The sequence below is a fragment of the Mytilus galloprovincialis genome, chromosome 5, assembly GCF_965363235.1.
Source record: "Mytilus galloprovincialis chromosome 5, xbMytGall1.hap1.1, whole genome shotgun sequence".
In the NCBI taxonomy this organism is placed as follows: domain Eukaryota; kingdom Metazoa; phylum Mollusca; class Bivalvia; order Mytilida; family Mytilidae; genus Mytilus; species Mytilus galloprovincialis.
In genome coordinates this window covers 84,737,096-84,758,180 of record NC_134842.1, presented here as the reverse complement: position 1 = coordinate 84,758,180, position 21,085 = coordinate 84,737,096, and the positions used below count along the sequence as shown (strand labels likewise).

Genomic DNA, 21,085 nt, shown 5'->3' with positions numbered 1-21,085 from the left:
TCTAGTAAATAAATGGTATGGTGCACATTTAGAAACACTATGTTGATTGGACAACTTTATAATGATTCATAGAAGATGTGCTATTTTTATCAGCGATACAACTTTAAACCAGAGAACACGTGACGTTAAATTTTACAACTCAAGGCCACCGTGTGACAAAAATGACCAAAATCTTTGTCTGTATCAATAAAAATGTTACACAACGCGTCTTCTACGAGGGTATCACCAGCCCAGTAGCCAGTACTTCGGTACTGGCATGAAAATACGGATTTTTTTGTGTTTACTTATTAAAATTTGCTGTTACAAAATATTAGATATTATTATAAATTAAGGAATGTATCTCCCTCATGCAAAGCTCTGATTCCTTTCACGAATTTGGCTATACTTTTTGGACCTTTTGGATTATAGCTCTTCATCTTTTATGTAAGCTTTGGATTTCAAATATTTTGGCTACGAGCATCACTGAAGAGACATGTATTGTCGAAATGCGCATCTGGTGCAACAAAATTGGTACCGTTGATTTTATTCTAAGAGGTCGATTTTATTAATGTTTGATTATATAAGATATCAAAAAATGTGCTTTTTGTTCTGTATTCTGTAGGAGTCGCTGTTGACACTGGATTGTCTCCCTTGAGGTTCTTAATGCCCCACATAACGTTTCTTGACGTATGCCTAAATATAATAGTATTTTGAAGGTATGGTTTACAACATGTCGTCCACAAAATTTCCACCTGGACATAAAATCACATAATTGAAAGAAAAAACAATTAGATATAATGGGATTCATATAAACAAACAAAAATCTCCGACTAGTCTAAGACACCAATATTACACATGACCAGCGCATTAATATACTTTTATTTATCCACGATCAATGCTTGTTAAGTTACGTTTGAATTCAACCTTAAAGGTCAGTGTATATGAAAGGAAGATGCATCAGTACCTATCTGTTGGTTAGTTATTCATACGTACAAATGCTTCATCCCCAGACACCATGTCATTACTGATGAAGTAACAACCATCTCCTATCCTCACGTAAGGTGATTTGCAATTATCTGTAAACAGAAATAAACAAAACTTTAATGAATTCAAAGGTGAGAAGATATTTTCGTCGTCTTACTTTTAGAAAACGTTCTATTGGAATGTATACAATCTTATTTTGTTCTTTTTATTTTGTGTAAGTTTGGTTCATATGCTTTTTGTAGTATGCCTATACAATTTAAAACATAAATATCAAGTCATAAAAATGTTCTAAAAGAAAACATTTGGTTAAATTGGTTGTGTTGTTGTTGTTTACTATAATGTTTTATATGTCTCTGTATATATATATCAGTAATCACTAGCTACTACTAGTAATTAAAAATGAGTAGCACGCACACACACATTATCATCAAACTTTCCAATATACAATATACGTATATTTTCAGACAATGTACATATATTGTGTTTATCCTGAAATTTCTCTCAACGCTTGAAACTTTAGTTATTAAATCAAAATCATTGTCTCTAATTTCTCAGAGAAACCGACATAGTTGAAACACGGACCGCGAAGAGGACCCCAAAATGAATTGGTTGGGAAACAGAAATATTTATATTACCACTTGCTCAACGTGGAAGTTGGGTAACAGGAGACTTTATCTGTACAAGTACAAATAAAGCAAAACATTATTTGTAAACCTATTATTTGTACAATAGTTGGCTAATTGCAGGATAATCCATTATACATGTATTAAACCGTTATTTTATTATATATATTAGGTCAGAAGAAAAACAGCAAACTCTTTATAAAGCCATATTCAATTGAAGTAATGCCAATGTAATCATTATTTTATTTAGAGTTTTGACACTTTCAGAAATGATGTAATCATTAATTTAATTTAATCGTACAAATGACAAATACAATAAAGTAATTGGACCCATGTCTGCATGTGAATAATTTATAACAAGCAGTCTTACATACAATTGCCCCATTATGTATCATCTGTTTAAAATCATATTCAAATTTCAAATATTGTGTTAACTTTATTAAATTGAAAAAGTAAATGATAAGGGGTTATAATTACCTGCTAAAACAGTGTTCAATGCCATAGCAATGCAGAACAACAGAATTGTAATTTCCATTCTAAAGTCAGTATGAAGAATAACTTTCTACGGTAAAACTGAAAAACAAAATAATATACAACTAACTTCAAGACACAAAATTCAAGTTATAAGTATAATAAATGCTTCGATTTTGTTTGTTCAAAGTATTTGAATTAAAACAGACTCATCTTTTTAGTTTGTGTAAACTTGATCTCGATAGTTTTAACCTCGATATTTTAAAGTATATTTTGTGTTACTTGCCTGATCCAAATAGTGCTTTACCGTGTTTTACTTTCCAGCCGATAAGTACCGACTATTTATCAAGCTTATTCAGGCAGGAAATACGCACAAAATATTTTAAACCACATTCATCAAGAACACTTCATATAGTTTTTTTTTATGCTAACAGTAACAAAATTAGTAAAAACTATATTCTAAACATGTCAAACAAAATAAGACGCATTAAAGTAACATTGGAAAAAGGTCAATAACCAAAGCCTTTTAGGACGTGCTTTACTAATATACATCCTGTAAAAATGTCGTTATTTATTTTTATCAAATTATAATAAATTTTCGTACGTAAAAAATAATGTTATACATGTTAAAAAATTGAGGATACTTTCTTAAATTCAATATTTTGCAACACTGTTTTTTTTTAACTGAAAAGACAAAATATTTCTCAAGGACATTTTTAGTGCAAAAAAGAAACCTTCCAGGACCAAAGAAGGATGATGTAAACAAATTATATAGGAACGTATGGCCTTTATCAATAAACAATTTTAATCCATATTGTACAGTTATAATAGAAACAAAACATTTACAGTCAAAGATATACTCATGTCAGCATATAATTGCACCCTACAGTACTCTTAAGTATAGTGAAGGTGTATATAATAATATCTCGATTTGTTCGATTCGATTGTTTATGTAACAACGTATTTGATTTTAACGAAATTGTACTACAAGCTTAACCAAAGGAAAGTTTGATCGAATTAAGGGGATATGAACGTATCTACATAGGAATAAGGTGCTTAGAATTGGTAAAACCAACCAACGTGTTATACTCATTTCAGTCTTGTATTACAACTCCAGTTTCCAGTGCTAACATGGAGAGAAACAGAATAGTCCATTTATTTCTGATTTTATTTTACTGGACTCAATTATTTCTGTTTGATTATAGGTTAGTGCTGAATTGAAACATATATATAGATTTTAAAAAAATCATCTTTTTGGGGATATCAATCCAGGAAAATGGAAGGATATCATGTTTACCGAAAGTGGTGCGGCCTAGTTTAAACAGCATACAGAAAGTAGAAAAAAATGTTTTGACTTCAGGGTTACGTAACGTTGTATTCTTCGTGGCATGACCCACTTTTTTTCGATTAAATTCCAATTTCACATTTGTACATATACATGATATGAACATGATTTTTTTTTCTATGTGGCATTTTTTATTTTTTTTATTTTCTAAGATGAGCTGTTTTGCATGTGAGCCTATGGAGCAGTCAATTACCAGACTGCAACCTTAACCCTACCGTGTAATTAGACCTTTGATTTTAGACCGTGTTTTAAAGTGCGTCCGAAGAAAGATGCAAAATTAAAATTATATTGATTCCATATACTGAAATGTAAATTAGATTTTTGATTTTGGGCCTATTTTGAAACTGGTCCAAAGGTGAAAAAAATCATTCTGATTTGAATAAAATTAAAAACTGAATGATAGAAGTGTTTAATTGCTCACACATTGTTGTCAATATAATGGAATTCAATGCGACTGTCACACAAGTAGTAGGTTTAGCTCGCTATAAAATCAGGTGTAATCTACAATTTTCTGCACAGTGAAATGCCTGTATCAAGGGGTGATATCTTTTTGTGCAAAAAATGAACTCATTTGCGCCACAACTTATTTTAGCCAATGCCACTTCTGAGCCACCTTATTTTAAAATCTATAGGTATAAAAGAGGGACGAAAGATACCAGAGGGACAGTCAAACTCATAAATCGAAAATAAACTGACAACGCCATGGCTAAAAATGAAAAGGACAAACAGACAAAAAATATTACACATGGCTCAATATCTTTAATTGTTTTTACATAGGCGGTAATGGTAACGTTTTTTCCTGTAGCTCAGTCCATATCGCAAACTTGGATATGTATGATAGCTCGTTTCGAAGCTGTGACATTTTTACATATGTGGTTAAATTTTCGGGGTACGAAGTGAGATTGCTTTTTCCGTAAATTAGCAAACCCCGAACATCCTTTTGTGATGCGGCTCCTTGTGGTCAAATATCCCCTTTTTAACACAATAAGTTCTTTGAAAATTTAATACTTTGAACACATTCAATAGCTCCATAGTTTTTACACATTTATTCTATGTTCCTCTACTTTCCTAATCACCACAAATAATTAAGTTCAGTCATTTGTTAAAAATAGAAACATGTCCAATATCACTACACAGAGATTTTTTCTTTACACGTGACTTTTGAGTTCCTCATTTCGAGGCGCATTAGGGATGTTGTCCCACATGACACAACATAGAAAACTTAAGAATAAACAACACGAACCCCACCTAAAACTAGGGATGATCTCAGAAGGGTAAGCAGATCCTGCTCCACATGTGGCACCGTCGTGTTGCTTATGAGATAACAAATCCGGTAAATAGTCTAATTCGGAAGGTCACATTTATGAAAGAGAAGGGGGTTGTAGTTACGACGTAAGGAACATATCCGATATCATTTGTGAAACGGTTATTCCATAACGGTTAACCAACTCGTGATGGCGTCCGTAAAATTTGGAACTTTTGATTTAATAGCTTCCTTGTGAGCAACAACCCTCTATCAAGAAAAATCATGATAGGAAATGCAAGCACGGGAATATTGAATCAATTGGGAGATATATACATCGCATGCAGGTGCTGCTGGAATGTTGCTACTTAGAAATGGAAAGTTCACAATTGAAAAGCTGAAATCATCTCTTTTGTGGTAAAGTTTTGTTTCAATCGACCCTCATTGTCAATTTCTAGATGTAAGTCAAGATATGAGGCCGACTTAACTGTATCTGTTGTATTCTTTATCTCTAGTTCAATGGAATAGATGCGTTCGACATAGTCACCAAGGTTTTAATTATTCAGTGAAAGAACATCATCTCTATAGCGGAAAGTAGAGTTAAAGGATATTGATAACTTCTTATCTTTCTTCCTAAGAAGTTCCTGTATGAAGTCAGCCTCATAATAATAAATAAAAACAAGTTGGCAAGAAGAAGGGCATAATTCGTTCCCATTGGAATGCTGATAGGCTGTTGAAAAACACGTCCTCCGAACGGAACAAAAATGTTGTCAATCAAGAAATCAAGCATCTTGATAATGTCAGTTTCAGAGAATTTTTTGTTTGAATCAGAGTGATCCTTTATAAAGTAGGATTTATACCTTCCTAAGACAAGATACTTGTATCTTCGTTGGCCATTCTTTTTTATGAAACAAAGCAATACTAACACCTTCAATTAGTCTTTTAGTTTGGAATTTGGAATACTTGTATAAAGTGTAGAAAAGTCAAATGTTTTAATACTATTACAAGATGAAAGAGAGTTAGATTGTTTGTACTCTAAAAGATCTTTGGAATTTTAAGTATCAACATCTGATTCACGCCACCTCTAGAATAGGCAGTTTCACAATAACTTTGAAGCCCGTCTTTGATTGCTGATAAAATAGATGTTAATAATTTAAAAAGAGGGTTCGCGGAGCACTTGGAAGACAATAAACCGTTGTTTGTAAGGACTCTTATGCAGTTTGGGTATCCAATGCAGTGATGGAAGATCCAGTTCATCATGTTTGGTTGAAATTCCAAAGGAACATAGAACAGACCTATGATTATCCAGGATTTCCTCTTTGGTAAGTGTCGTGAGGTTATATGTTGGGTTTCCAAGTGAATTGTCAAAACCTAATTCGTTTATCAAGTAGTTAATGTAACGAATTTTACACACAAAAACGATGTTGTTTGTGGCTTTATCTGCGGGGACAACAACATATTTGTCATGAAGGTAGGATAAGTGTTTTGCAACATTAGGGTCTTTAAAGATTGACGTAGCATGGGCATTGATAGACCCATTCAGTTTCTTAATTCTTATTTGTATCAACGACATCACTGCCTTAATCCATTCAGAAAGAGTGTCTACGTCTTCCTTCTCACGCTTAGCCCATTGCCTGGCATAATCCTCGACTGAATCCATCAAATTTTAAAGTTGTATTACCAATTGATGGATTTCGGCTCACGATATTTGGACCTTTCGCTAACACAATTCGTAGGGTAGTGTTATTAACAATGTTGAGGTCACCGGTAAAAATGTGGCTAGCCGGATTATATGTGAATTAGGAAATAGCACAAGTGCAATCAGGAGGTTTAGACTTGAAGTAGTCCATCCTGAGATTCTGCAAAACGTGTTTGTATTTGAAAATTTTAGTTGCAATAGGTTTGGTATAGATATAAGAAATGATTGGTACAGACTGGTTTTTGAAATAAGAAGGAATTTTCGATTGAACTAATTGATAATGAAGGATTTTGCCTAAGTTGACACCATCGAGAACCTTTGTTGGCAAAGGAAATATTAGGGAAAGATCTTTTCTCTTTTTCATCTTTTCCAATGCGGACTGGCTTGAAAATTCTGTGACTTGGAATATCCGAAATTATAGTTGTAAGGTTGTATTGGTTTGAATGAGGGTTTGTAACAATGGTTTCCAAACATAAACTGAACAGAGAATGAAGTTTTGAAAGAGATAATGAATAAAGCTTCGTGCGAATGTGATGAATACCTAACAGCTTGTGTATAGATGGCAGCAAGTCATTAATAGAGACATCATGCAGAGTAGGTGATGTATAATGACGATGACCATGACTGTGTCTATGTCGAAGAGTAGAGTTAAAAATATTCATCACATTCACCAAGCTACACGAAGGACTAGATAGAATACCTACACCATAAATTTTGTCATTGCAACCATATGGTGTCGCAGTTTCCAATTTTCTAATCCAGTAGTCCTCTTTTTGTCTACAGAGAGGAATTGCAAGATTAGGACTGTTAGAACTATGGTATATTTTTTCGATAATGCGTACTGTCATAGAAACGATGGAATGATCGGGCTGATTGAATTGCTGGTAAAGAATGTCGTTAGCATTGAGGTTAATTAATGTCTGATCTATGACCGCACATAAGTTTGTTTAGCCTTCCTTTCGTTTCATCGACGTATACCAATCCGCAAAGGTTGCGTAAATAATCCGTAGACGACATTAATCGATTTACAATTCAGATCATCGTAACTTCTGGTAAAATATGACTTCTTGGTCAAATTGCTAGTGAATTCAGCATCTGTTATTAAAATTTCACAAGTTTTGCAGCCCTTGGTCTCACATTTCGAAATGTGTTGTTCTGAGTCATCAAAATCCAAAATGTATGTAAGGAGAACTGAACATGGCTGTATATGTGTAATATTGCTATTTTCACTAGAACAATGATCTGAATGAGTCATGTTTGAGATATTTGTCATGTCTGGTAATGAGGTTACACCTGCCATATCAGACGACACCGTGTCCATGGTGACGTCTGTTTCGGACCTTTTTATACTGGGCGACGTCCGAACCAGTTTCCTGTTTGATCTTCGTAAGTTCATGCAATTTAAGTTTTGCTATTTGCGCGAATTGAATAAACTCATCATAGATACCAGGACTAAATTTTGTATATTCACCAGACGCGTGTTTCGTCTAAAAAAGTTAAAAAGGCCAAATAAAGTACGAAGTTGAAGAGCATTGAGAACCAAAATTCCTAAAAGTTTTGAAAAGTCTTCTTATTGCACCAAATTATGAATTTATTTATTTCTATTTATTTTTACCCAAAACAAAGTTAATTATCATCTTCGTTTATTAGTAACATCTCGCCTTAGTTGGTAATTAGTAACATATCGTCAAGAGTTCTGTGAAATTCGGCTTGATTTTTTTAATGAGATTGGTACAGTTTCCTTCTTTCTCTGTACTTGGATTGAGATATTTCAAATAATTCTTTTCTAAATTTTCTTCGTCAATGTTGAGGAATTCAAAATAATTATTTACATATTAGTTGCTTTTCGTTTGCATGTTGTACCAAGTCAGGAGTATAACAGTTGTTTTTCATTGGTTAGATGTGTTAGAGCTTTTCATTTGCCAAGGACTTTCCGTTTTGAATTTTATCTAAGAGTTCTGTATTTTTGTTATTTTATTTGTTGCTTGTTGTATGGTTTTTTTTTTTTAACATTAGGAGTTACCTCGCTTACAATGTTTTAGCTTATTAATTATGTCTTATCTTACAGTAATATGCAGTTGGTTGCTCACATTTCATTTTAAAATGTTACTAAGAATTTTGCTAGTATAGTTATTGTTATAAGTGATTATTAATCTAGATTATAAGTCTGGTTGAAATTTGATTTGTAACTGAAATAGAAATAGCATTCTCTTTACAATATATCACTTCACTCAAATCATTTTTCAAACTTTATCCACTTAAACTGAAAAACAATTTTCTCCATATTAACATTTCTCTTCAAATGGAATTTACTCAAACCCAATTGAATGTATTAAAACACACAACAATAATGTCACCTTTTGATGTCACTTTTTAGAATAATTCTAACCACAAACCTAATAGAAATAACATCCAAACCACTTGGAATTACAACACATAAAACACAATTTTAATTGCATGCCACAACTTCATTCCATTTTATTATCCTATTTTGCCAAAACTTCAGTTCATTATGATATAAATATGCAATTTTTTAATTCAGATATATAATTTTATTCTGCATTTCATTTCCAATACATCATTTTTTCTAAAATTGCTAAATTATTAATCATCATTCCAGATTCCTTAATGCTAACAGGTGAACAGTGTCAAGAAAATGAGTTTCCTACCTTTTCCTACCACCGAAAGTCACAATATGTTTGAACAAGAATGTGTCCATAGTACACGAACGCCCCACTCTCACTATCATTTTCTATGTTCATTGGACCGTGAAATTGGGGTAAAAACTTTAATTTGGAATTACAATTAGAAAGATCATATCATAGGGAACATGTGTACTAAGTTTCAAGTTGATGTTACTTTAACTTCATCAAAAACTACCTTGACCAAAAACTTTAACCTGAACTTCGCACTATCATTTTCTATGTTCAGTGGACCGTGAAATTGGGGTCAAAACTATAATTTGGCAGTAAAATTAGAAAGATAATAACATGGGGAACATGTGTACTAAGTTTCAAGTTGATTGGACTTCAACTTCTTCAAAAACTACCTTGACCAAACTTTTACCTGAAGCGGGCGGACGAACGGACGCACAGACGGACGGACGAACGGACGGACGGAGGCACAGACCAGAAAACATAATGCCTCTCTACTATCGTAGGTGGGGCATAAAAATTTAATCATAATTTACATCTATATGAACCCCACAATGTAGCGATATTCAACCACAAAAACATATAAGTTAAGGTAATGGAAGGTTTCCTACCAATTACAGCTTAAACTTAATTCCTTTATGGAACATTTTTAAAACCTGAGCTAATATTGTCTATTAGTTAATTAATAAATTAAATTAGATTAGCTAAATCCAACCATGTATATACATTTTGGATATTGGACCTTAATAGCCCAATTTCTATTTTTTTCAATTCATTGACCACATTCGTTCTGTATCATACCATGCAGACATCATGCACGCTTAGGCATTTCACATTCAATATGTTATGGCAATATTCTTTAAAAAGCACAAAAATGTCAGCATTCACCCCAAAAGCTAACCAAACCTCTAAACAGACTTTTTCGGAAAGGATATAGTTACGATACTGTTGTCAGGTCATTTAGGATTAAATATTTTGGTATTAATATTAATTCACTAATAGGGTCTTTGCTTCGGAAAAAAAACACTATTATTCTAAAACCAGTTGTTGGTATGATACGGGTTAATATGTTCATCCCATATACGTTATGATAGTATGATACTGAACCCCTAATTGGTGAGATTGTACTTGATATTCATATGATGAAGACATAATCTTTCAATCCGTTAATAAGGTCTGGAACTGGCATGTCAGTAACTGCTAGTAGTCTTTGTTAATTTATGTACCATTGTCGTTTTGCTTAGGTTAACAGTGCGTATTGCTATGTGTTTCTTTTTCTGCATTGAGGTATAGGGGAGGGTTGAGATCATCTAACAAAACATGTTTAACCCCGCCGTATGTTTGTGCCTGTCCAAAGTCAGGAGCCTCTGAGCTTTGTTCATCTTGTATTGGTTTTTTTTTTTTTTTATTTCAGTTCATTTATATGTTTTGGCATTTAGTGTGACGTCCATTTTCACTGAACTAGTACACATTTTTATTTATGGTTCAGCTGAGGATCACCCTAGGTGCGGTATTATCTTGCTGCGTTGAAGACCCTTTGGTTGCCTGCGGCTGTTGTCGTCTCTTTTGTCGGGTTGTTGTCTATTTGACATATTCCCCATTTCCATTCTCAATTGTATGTGTCAATTATTCAACCATAGAACTCGGAGAATTATTCAAAGTTTGACTGTATTGTCCATACTTGCCCCACTGTTGAGATTTCGACCTCTGTGTTGGAATCAAGATTTGCCATCTTGGACATTGGGCCCCAATAATCCAATTTCAATTGTTTCAATTCTTTGACAATATAATTTTTTGTAGACTCGGTAACTAAGTGTTGTCAAAGGAAAGGTCAAACATGTATGTACTAAATTATATTTAATACATATAAATAACTAAAATAGAAACAGCACTTTGCAGAATGCTATACTGTAACATACAATCATAATGTATGCAACTTTTGTATAAGCTTAAATAACCGATGCCTATACCTATTAAAGACAACTCTTTTATGATAGAATTAATAATGGAAACAGGGAACGTGTCGAAGATACTGTTACAACAACGTGACCAAAGCGCAAATAAAAATGTAAATAGACATAATTGTTATTTGGATGGAGTGTTGTCTCATTGGCACTCACACCACATCTTCCTATATCTATATAATATCTAATACTCTAATAACTTTGAATATATTCAGAACTGCAACTTAAAATGATCTGTCTCTAATAACAGCATATGTGTATCAAGACAAAATACCGTATTTTATAAGAAATAATTTCCTAATTCTGCAATCACGGCGGTAATATAAAAAAAATATAGATAGATAATATTTTTTTTACACATTTTCTTTGAAATACTATGTTTCGCATCTTTTGAACAACTTTTTCGTTATGAGTGAAACTTCTAAAGCTCCTTCATTATAATATAACAGAACTGTAAAGAATAACACAAACGTGTGAAAATTTAAAAAACTGTTACAAATATTACTTGTATATTTTAAACAGACAAAACATTTGTGCGTATATCATGCCTAAGCAGTTTTCGTCACTTTTGAACAAAAACGCATGCTACAAGACATTACGCGACGGAAGCAAATACCAAATATCTACAGACAATCAGGCACGTGTTGACAAACACAACGATAATCTCGCGTTAATTCATATATAAGAAGCATTTATCTTATACTAATTTTCTCAGCAATTTCATTTGTCATGTTTCTCTGACATAGATTTATACATTTACATTGTACAAGAAAAATCAATCATGGATGTATTTTTTGGGGATGTTGCATTACTAAATTTGTGTAAACAAAATATTTTATTGTATAAAGATAGTGGTATACTTTATTTTGTGGGCATCTTAATAGATGCTGGACTATCACTTTTTTCAAACTTAGAATCATATATATAGAATTATTCTCTTCCCAGTTTTAATTGTATATAAAGGTAACTTTGTTGGAATATGATTTTTTGTTGGTATATTACAAAGTTTGAAACCTGAAATTAATATTTAATTGTTGTCGTTTGGGTTTTTTTTTTTTTATTTTTGTTAGTTGTATTCTACAAATCTAAGAAAAGAAAAGAAATAAAAAGCAAGAAATATTAATGTTGGTGCAATATGTGTATTTTCTATGCATTAATTTTAATGTTTGAATTTCATTTTGCGATCAATAAACGTTGAAAGTCCTTTATTTCAATATATATTTTAAAGTAAAAATTGAACATAATAAAATAAAGAGTTATGTCCGGTATCATTGTCGTTCCTTGTTTACAAAAAAAATATACGGTGTTAATATCCTTGACCAACATGTTTCATTTACTTCCCCATTATTACCACATAAAAGCTTACAAAACACAAACTCAAAAAGACTTAATTATTTCGACAATTACAAATATTTCGTCAAAAGAATATTTCAAGTAAATTGAAGATGTAAAAATTTCTCTATTACCGTTTTCCAATTTCTTGGCTTTTGAATTTACACAAACGCAAATCTTTCACATTCTTACGTTTTGAATTTCATAGGTTCTTCGACAATAACATGTCATGGACTATTATTCTTTCAAATGAAGCGGAAATGTTTAACTTGTAAAATGTTTTTTCAAGTCCCAATATCTCATATTGTAAAACGATAACTGTATAAAACGGCGGGAATCTGTCAGCGCTCCACGTGCTAAATATGTCTGTTGCAGTCGACCATTTATGACCGCGGTACTTCATTTCAAAAACAGCATTGCAAAACTACTTAATAATATTTCTTTAAAACGTAATTATTATTTTTTTCAAAATTTAAACTTTTTAACTGATGTTTCACAGAAAAAATAACTATTGAGAAAAAATGTATTTTTTTGTGGGAATCAATATTGGAGTTTTTTCTTCGTTACTGGACATAAAAAAAATATGAAAGGAACTTCATGCGGTCGTTGTCTGAAAATCTCTTGCCCTTTCCCAAAAATTAAACCTGTCACAGCAAAAGTTGTTGTTAAATTATGATATCATAAACCGAACGATGTCTTTTGACAAAACCAGGAATATTTATTTAGATACAAACATCGTAATCTTGTATCAGAGACCTTAATTGTTGACTCAGTAAACAGTACAAATGTTTCGTACCAGACAATAATCACAAAACAGAGTCGGGTTTCATTTTAATGAAGGACGATATCTTGTGCGTCGTGTCGCTCTGCTTCTGAAGAGAATTATCTTGACTGGTTCCCTGTTGTTTGCTAAACTGTTGACAGGACTGTCAAGTTCTGTAGAACCAAATTATGTAAAACGTACAAATGATTGGAACAAGACATTAAATGTAAAGTGAAAAGCGTCAGATGAACTTCCTTGTCTTCATGAGGAAATTTCAAAAGCTTAATCTTATCTGATAAAGAAATGTACGAAGTTCATTATGTTTATAAATCCTTCATAATACTCTTACTTGTGTCGAAAGTTATATATCAACCTCTTTACTAACCATTATCAAAATGTCTGAGGTATTTTTACCCTGGACAAGTCAGGTAGAAATATCTAAACAGAAAATATCAATATTTTGCGTTCATTTATATTGATCAATGTGCACATCATTTTTATAACAATTTTATATATACATCTGACAACATGTCGTATACCAAACTCTGTGCCTTCCAACTGAATGTCTGCTTGATATGATATGAATTGTTGTTAATAAAAATAAAAATTGAGAATTGAAATGGTGAAAAAGAGACAACAACCCGACCATAGAGCAGACAACAGCTGAAGGCGACCAATATATTTTCAATGTTATCGTCTGTTTGGTCTCATTTTAGGTTATTTCACAGTTGACCGTACACTATCGTCTGTTCTGTCACATTTTAGTCTATTTTACAATTGACTGTTAACTATCGTCTGTTTGGTCTCATTTTAGTCTATTTTACAATTGACCGTACACTATCGTCTGTTTGGTCTCATTTTATGCTATTTCACAATTGACTGTACACTATCGTCTGTTCTGTCACATTTAAGTCTATTTTACAATTGACTGTACACTATCGTCTGTTTGGTCTCACTTTAGACTATTTCACAGTTGACTCTACACTATCGTCTGTTTTATCACATTTTAGTCTATTTTACAGTTGACTATACACTATCGTCTGTTTGGTCTCATTTTAGACTTTTTCACAATTGACTGTACACTATCGTCTGGTCTGTCTCATTTTATGCTATTTTAGAATTGACTGTACACTATCGTCAATGTGTTCTCATTTTATACTATTTCACATTTGACTGTGCACTATCGTCTGTTTAGTCTCGTTCAAGGCTTTTTCACAATTCACCGTACACTATCGTCTGTTTGATCTCATTTTAGGCTATTTCACAATTGATCGTACACTATCGTCTATTTGTTCTCATTTTAGACTATTTCACAATTGACTGTACACTATCGTCTGTTCTGTCACATTTTGGTCTTTTTCACAATTGACTGTAAAATATGGTCTACTTGGTCTCATTTTACCAATTGTATGTACACTTTCGTAATACTATGTTTGATCTTATTTAAGGCTATTGGATGAAGGAAAGGAATATGATTTATGCGTTTCAAAGATATAATAGCTTTCATTAATTTCTAATTTCAATTTGTGTCATTAGTGGACATGTAGGTGAAGTAACTTTATACCTAATCCTTTTGTTGGTCATATTATTAATATTAATCCACAGTATGTAAATATCAAAAGCAAAATTAATCTTTGATTGGTTGAGACTATTCCACGTGATGTTGAACAAAACTTCATATTCCCTTCTGAGTATATTATTCCCCTTTGGAGTTAGGGAGCTACCATTTGATTTTTATGGGGGGGGGGGGGGCTAGGATGAAAAATTTTGTCCTGCATTTTTTTTAGCTGTAAACTCTGTCCTGCCTTTTTTTTTCACTCTAATCGGTCCTGCCTTTTTTTTTAGTTATATCCTGACCTTTTTTTACCTAAATTGTCGTCCTGACCATTTTTTTCAAATTTCATCCTAGCCCCCCCCATAAAAATCAAATGGTAGCTCCCTTAGGACTTGCAACGTTGTGTGACGTTACGCGCGGTTAATGTATAGTGAGTTTTTCTTCGACTTGTTTGTTTTTGTTCCCTCTATTCCCCTTTATACCATTAAACATTAGCCTATACGATGATTGAATTGAGGCGCAAACATTTTGATTTCATCGCTTATGGCAGTGATTGGGTATTTGGAACAACAGTGATGTAGGTATAAATCAATGACAGAGCAACCCCAGAGGCGGATTTAGGGGGGGGGGCAAGGCCCGGGCCCCCCTTTTTGGGAAAAAATTTGGTTGCTTATATAGGGAATCACTGAAGCGTGACTGGAGCGGGCCCCCTCTTAGGTCAGTCAATGGGTCCCCACTTATGAAAATTTCTGGATCCGCCACTGAACCCATCATCATAGATAAAACAATAACAACACAAAGAACATGGAGAGGGTAAAAATGCAGTCACAGAAAATAGAGATATAGATTCTAGCACTGCAACAAGTGTGTTCCGATATTTTACCACTCGAGACAAATAAATTTTAATATCCAGAGCGCGAGGCTTGCCGAGCTTTTTAAATAATAAAATTTAACTGTTGAGAGTGAAGAAATAGATCTCCAAAAATAAACATGACTGTTTAGAAATTCATTTCTTCAAATAATATCAAACTTTTAGTGTTTTTTGTTTGTTTTTATCAACTATCAATAAGCGAATTCCAAGAAATATTAGACGCAACGATTTTTTATAAGCATCAACCACTCAATCAATATACTACTGGTCATGGGTCTAATGAGCTTATCAATGAAGAGTACAGGTTACCTACGATGACCTATAGGTGTTAATTTATGTGTCATTTTGGTCTCTCGTGGACAGTTGTCTAATTGGCAATTATACCACATCTTCTTTTTTATATGTATATAGAACTGGTTTTATTTACAGTGTCACCGCCAGTTTATTTGAGAAAATGGAAAATTCTTACAGAAAAATGTTATTTGTGATTCCAAAAATAAATATCATGTATGCTCCGGTATAAGATTCTGGAGCCGAAATAGCCATCTCCAATATTCAAATGCATCTTTTATTCTCATTCCCGATTGCACAGTTTCCTTGCAAATTGTAAATACAAATAGCTTATGTTTGTGAGATTTGCTTATCAACTGCCAGTGACGTTTGCGTTGACTTATAATTACATAATAATTTTAAACACATAGAACTAAAAAAAAAACAAGGTTCAAATTAGTACACGATGAACAAAATTGAGAATGGAGCCGGGGAATGTGTCAAAAACACAACAACCCGACCATAGAGCAGACAACAGCCGAAGACCACCAATGGGTCTTCAATGCAGCGAGAAACTCCCGCACCCATAGGCGTCCTTCAGATGACTCCTATAAACAAATATATATAATAGTTCAATGATGAATGTTTACTTGTTTTACGATCAATGGTTTCTCTAAAATTATTTGCAGATTAAAAGGTGAGCCCATAGAGTACCATGGTATAAAGATATTGTTATAAGTTTCTCCGTCTTGAGAATGTGAATCCATCTGAAAGTGAACGTCCTATCGGTTATTCGGGATGTATAAATACGTAGCCACGTCCGTTTCCTCGTATATAGGCAAAGAATCATGCAGCCCAGCACTGAGTCAGCCGTAGTGACTTTAAGTATCATTGATGGTCATATGGTTTACAAAACTTCAAATTTTTCGAATGGTAAGGATGTTATACCTAGGGCCGTGTCAATGAAAGTATCCTACGATATGTCCTAAGATATGTCTTAGGACATTATTTAGGATGGTCTTAGGACGTGTCTGAGACATGTCTTAGGATGTAAAACAACGCTATCTTAGGACAGTCCTAACTACGATGGTCCTAAGATCATCCTAACACATTTATCTAATCGAAAAAAGTATGTAGAGATGTGAATGGCCTTTATTTTATTGTATTTCAGTATATACGTAAAGGGGGGAGTATGACTCTTATTTGGAAAACCATTTAAAACGCAAAATATACGTTTAATGTAATACTAAAAGCTATGTTATTAAATATGATAACAGATAAAAATGAATTTCTTACGTCAAAAATAAAAATAAATACACAAAACTTGGTTAAATGCGATATTCGTGCTGCAATTTTAGTATACGAACTTGTTTAAAAATTGTCATTAGGTCCACTCGATTTGATTTGTTGTATTGAATTAAGATTAGTTAAAAAAGAAGTCACTTATTTTCCACATTAAAATTATAATTGCATTGTATGTTCAAGTGCAAAAATGTTGTATATATATGAGAGTTTTTTTAAAGCTTCAAAAAGAGCAGCAAAATTTATTTAGGATAAGCGTAAAACCGTGATATCGTATAATATACTTTTTGGAGAGAATACAAATATGTCTTAGACAAGTGATTTTTGTTAGAAAAGCAACTTCACCAAATGACTCCGCAACATCTCAATGTATTTATACATGTGAACCAAATAACTTCTAGAAGACACACACAAAGTTCTTGTAATATGCTTATCAATAAAAAAAAATCAAACTGAATACTTAGTCTATAAACGCACTTTGTTGATGTCAGGAAGTATTTTATGCATCAAATTGTTTACAAATTGATTATAAAGTACCATAATTGAATCTTTAACAAATATAAAAAAATATTTTGTTTAATTAGTTTAATGCTAATAACAGTATAATAGTTGTATAAGTATTGTTCTATTATTGAGTTTATGACATATTTGTTGTTTTTATTACGTTTTATGACATCGTAACTTTTAGGACTATCCTAAGACACCTATTTGTATATCCTAACTTTAGGACCAAATTTAGGAAATATCTTATTTTAGGACACCTCTGTTATAACCTGACGTAGGACTACGACGTGTCCTAAGACCATCCTAAGACACGTCCTAGTCCTATGACAGCTTCGATGACACGGTCCCAGGAATATAATACCTGAGTCCTATTTGACAAAATCTTTCGAAATTTTGAGTCCTCAATGCTCTTAAACTTCGTATCTTATTTGGTCTTTTTTAACTGCTTATATATTAGTGTCAATGAAAGATGAGTCTTTCCTCTGGCGTACACAGTTTAAATCTATGATGAATAATTTATCTGCCCGATAAGGAATTCTTGTCAAAACTCTGTACACGAATCTGTAACTTGCTAGTAGTAAAAAGAAACACAAAGCATCTTTCCAATGTGTCCCTTTTTTCTGCCAACCTAATTGTAAACGGTTTAATGCCACTTTTAAATTATCCCACAACTGTACATACAGACTGAATAGTTTAATGTACACATTATTTGTGTCATAATAAAATAAAATAAAACTACTTAACTTTGTAAACTAATCAAAATAATAAAACTGTGTGTTTATTTCAGGTCGAGAGAGAGAGTCTATTTTTGTTGCAAAAATGCCTTGAAATATTTCTATTTTATTATTTTATTATAATATATGATAAACATGATACCTAAATTGCCATGTTTCTTTTTGCCATGCATATGAAATAACGGTTTGTCAAGAATGAAAGTTTCATAGATAAACATTCGTCACATTCGTCAAAGATATATATAAAAAAAAAAAAAAAAAAAAATGACAGTGCCTCTTTGCTAGGATGAAATCATTGAACTATAGGAAATTATGTACATTATTGAAATATAATTATATATATATATATTTTCTCAATCTGCCTTTACTATATAATTCGGTTAAAACTATTCATCTTTTTTTCCCAAATATTTAAACTTAACTTAATTATAAATATTTCATTTTTTAAAACCTATCAACATTTCGAAAATCAGGTCAACAAAGCCTACAAACGTGACAATTTTGTCACCGATAAAACTTACTACATCTAAATATTTATGCGTCTTTTAGATTTGATGTGAACTCTTGACACATCCACCATATATTTTCTGTTTCCCGGTGATGCCACCAAGGTTGTAATGACTTGGGTCAGGAAACCAGTCTCTAGTCTGGGATCACTGCCTCTTTCCTATCTTGGTGATCATTTCAGGGGTCAGAAACAAAATGTGATTAATGTATTGAAATAAATAACTTTAAAATAGTCTGTTTAATAATATAGCGGAGAAAGTTTTATAAGAAATTAATTGATTTATATCAGAAAAATTTGAAATTTTATTTATTTTTCATGCAAGCAAATATGTTTTTCAGGTTCAATATTTTTTACCTTAAGTTAATTTGCATAACTTTTTGAAATTTTGGTCCTCAATGCTCTTCAGCTTCGTATTTTATTTGGCATTTTTAAATTTTTGGATTCGAGCGTCACTAATGAGTTTTTTGTAGACGAAACGCGCGTCTGGCGTAAATACAAAATTTAATCCTGGGGTGGTGTTCCCGAAGCTATCTTAGGATTAGGACGTGTCCTAAGACCAACTTACGACAAGTCTTTGTCCTAGGTCGTGTTCTCGAAGCTCTCTTAACTTAGGATATATCACAGTTTTCGTCCCAACTTTAGGACACCTAATTAGGTGTCTTAAGATCATCATATCTTCATCCTAACTTTTTGCATGCTTTTTTCTCAATTTTTTACGTGAAGATGAACATGAAATGAAACGCACCATCAGTTATTAACTCGTATACAGAAATTGTGCATGATTTTAAACTTTGAACTTCGTGTTTTACGATACGATGACACTACGAATTCAATATTCTCATTTCAAAACAAATTGTTTTCCAGTTTAAATCACTATCCTTTTTGATATTATTTTATAATTACATTTAAAATCATGCATTTAATTAAATACATGTTATTACAAAAATTTCGTAAACAATTTTATCATATGGTTTCGTCTTTAATAAATGTTTTATCAAACAACTACTTTAACTATTTAGAATTTCGCACATAGGATATGTTTATGACGTCTTAACATAAGATGTGTCTGAGATAGCTTCGAGACACAACTTTAGAGTGGCCTAAGTCGATCCTAAGTCCATCCTAAAATTGGTCTTATCTATGACTTAGGACGAATCTTAGGATACTTTCGAGAACACCACCCCTGGTATCTATTATGAGTATATTTGTCTATAATTTTTAGGTCTCTTTAGGTCATATACAGCTCCTAACGACGCTGCCAATCTATACATTCCTTGTCCCGTATGCATAAAACTTACTTAAGTTAGAAATCCAATCTTAGTACTACTTTATCGTTGGATATGGAGAAAAATATGTCCGTTCGGAACAAATCTGAACATAAGTAGCATTATGCATACGGGCCCTCGCTTTCAAATGCTAAGGTTTGAGTGTTCCTGATGAAGGTAGAAGCGATTCGGACAAACGAAATGTTTAAACTTTTATCCCAAAGTACTATACATATATATCCCAACACCGGTGTAAGTTTTTGAAATTACTTTTACTTATTAAGATTCCGTATTAAACTTAATTAAACTTAAGGTCCAACATATCAACATGGAACTGTTTTAGCCTAACGGAGGTAAACATCTTTTTTCTTCAAAGATGTTTTTCCTTTATTTATTTCCAATTGGGTTTCTTTTTGTTACAATTTAAATAAGTATTGCTGCTCCGATTATTTGAGGTCGTGCGGCAAATATTAGAACTAAGCAATTGTATATTTAAATCGCTTCAATATTTTAAAATAAAAGTTAAGGTTAAAGTTGTGCGGCAAATAGTAGAGCCAAGTAATACTTCAGTTTTTAAATTATAAGTTCAACTCACGCGGAAGAATTGAAAAAAAAAATCTAAAAGTATATATCAATAACGTAATAAAAAAGAATGTAAACAGCATTTTTTGTGAATTTCAAGATGTCTTCACATAAAAATTATAGTGTGGTTTATTAGAAATATTTGTTCGCCACAAATTATTTATTTTCTAACTTCTATCGTTAAAAAGCTGGTGACATTTAATGATTGAATTAATGCAAAAATATAATTCATCAATTTTCAACGGTATCTTATCAGAACTTGGGGTGAAAATTTGTGAAAATTCACAGAAAATGGAAGTGTTTATTATTACTGACTGCTCTGTGTATCAGGGAGGGTTCATTGTGGGGGTTGGCCAGTGTAAGCTGTCAGAATTGACACTTCTAGATGATTAATTACTTATCAACATGCATTAACGTGAAATTGCACTGCTCCCCAA

The 21,085-nt window shown here is 32.5% G+C and overlaps 1 long non-coding RNA gene across 1 annotated transcript; it reads right to left on the bottom strand.

The window, feature by feature from the left end:
- Positions 1 to 931: 931 nt before the first annotated feature.
- On the bottom strand, positions 932 to 2,554 carry LOC143076572 (uncharacterized). Its single transcript, XR_012978701.1, has 3 exons — positions 2,344 to 2,554; positions 2,064 to 2,159; positions 932 to 1,055 (listed from the first exon to the last, which is right to left on the bottom strand). It is a non-coding gene; the product is annotated as an uncharacterized LOC143076572 (long non-coding RNA).
- Between the last annotated feature and the right edge of the window lie 18,531 nt (positions 2,555 to 21,085).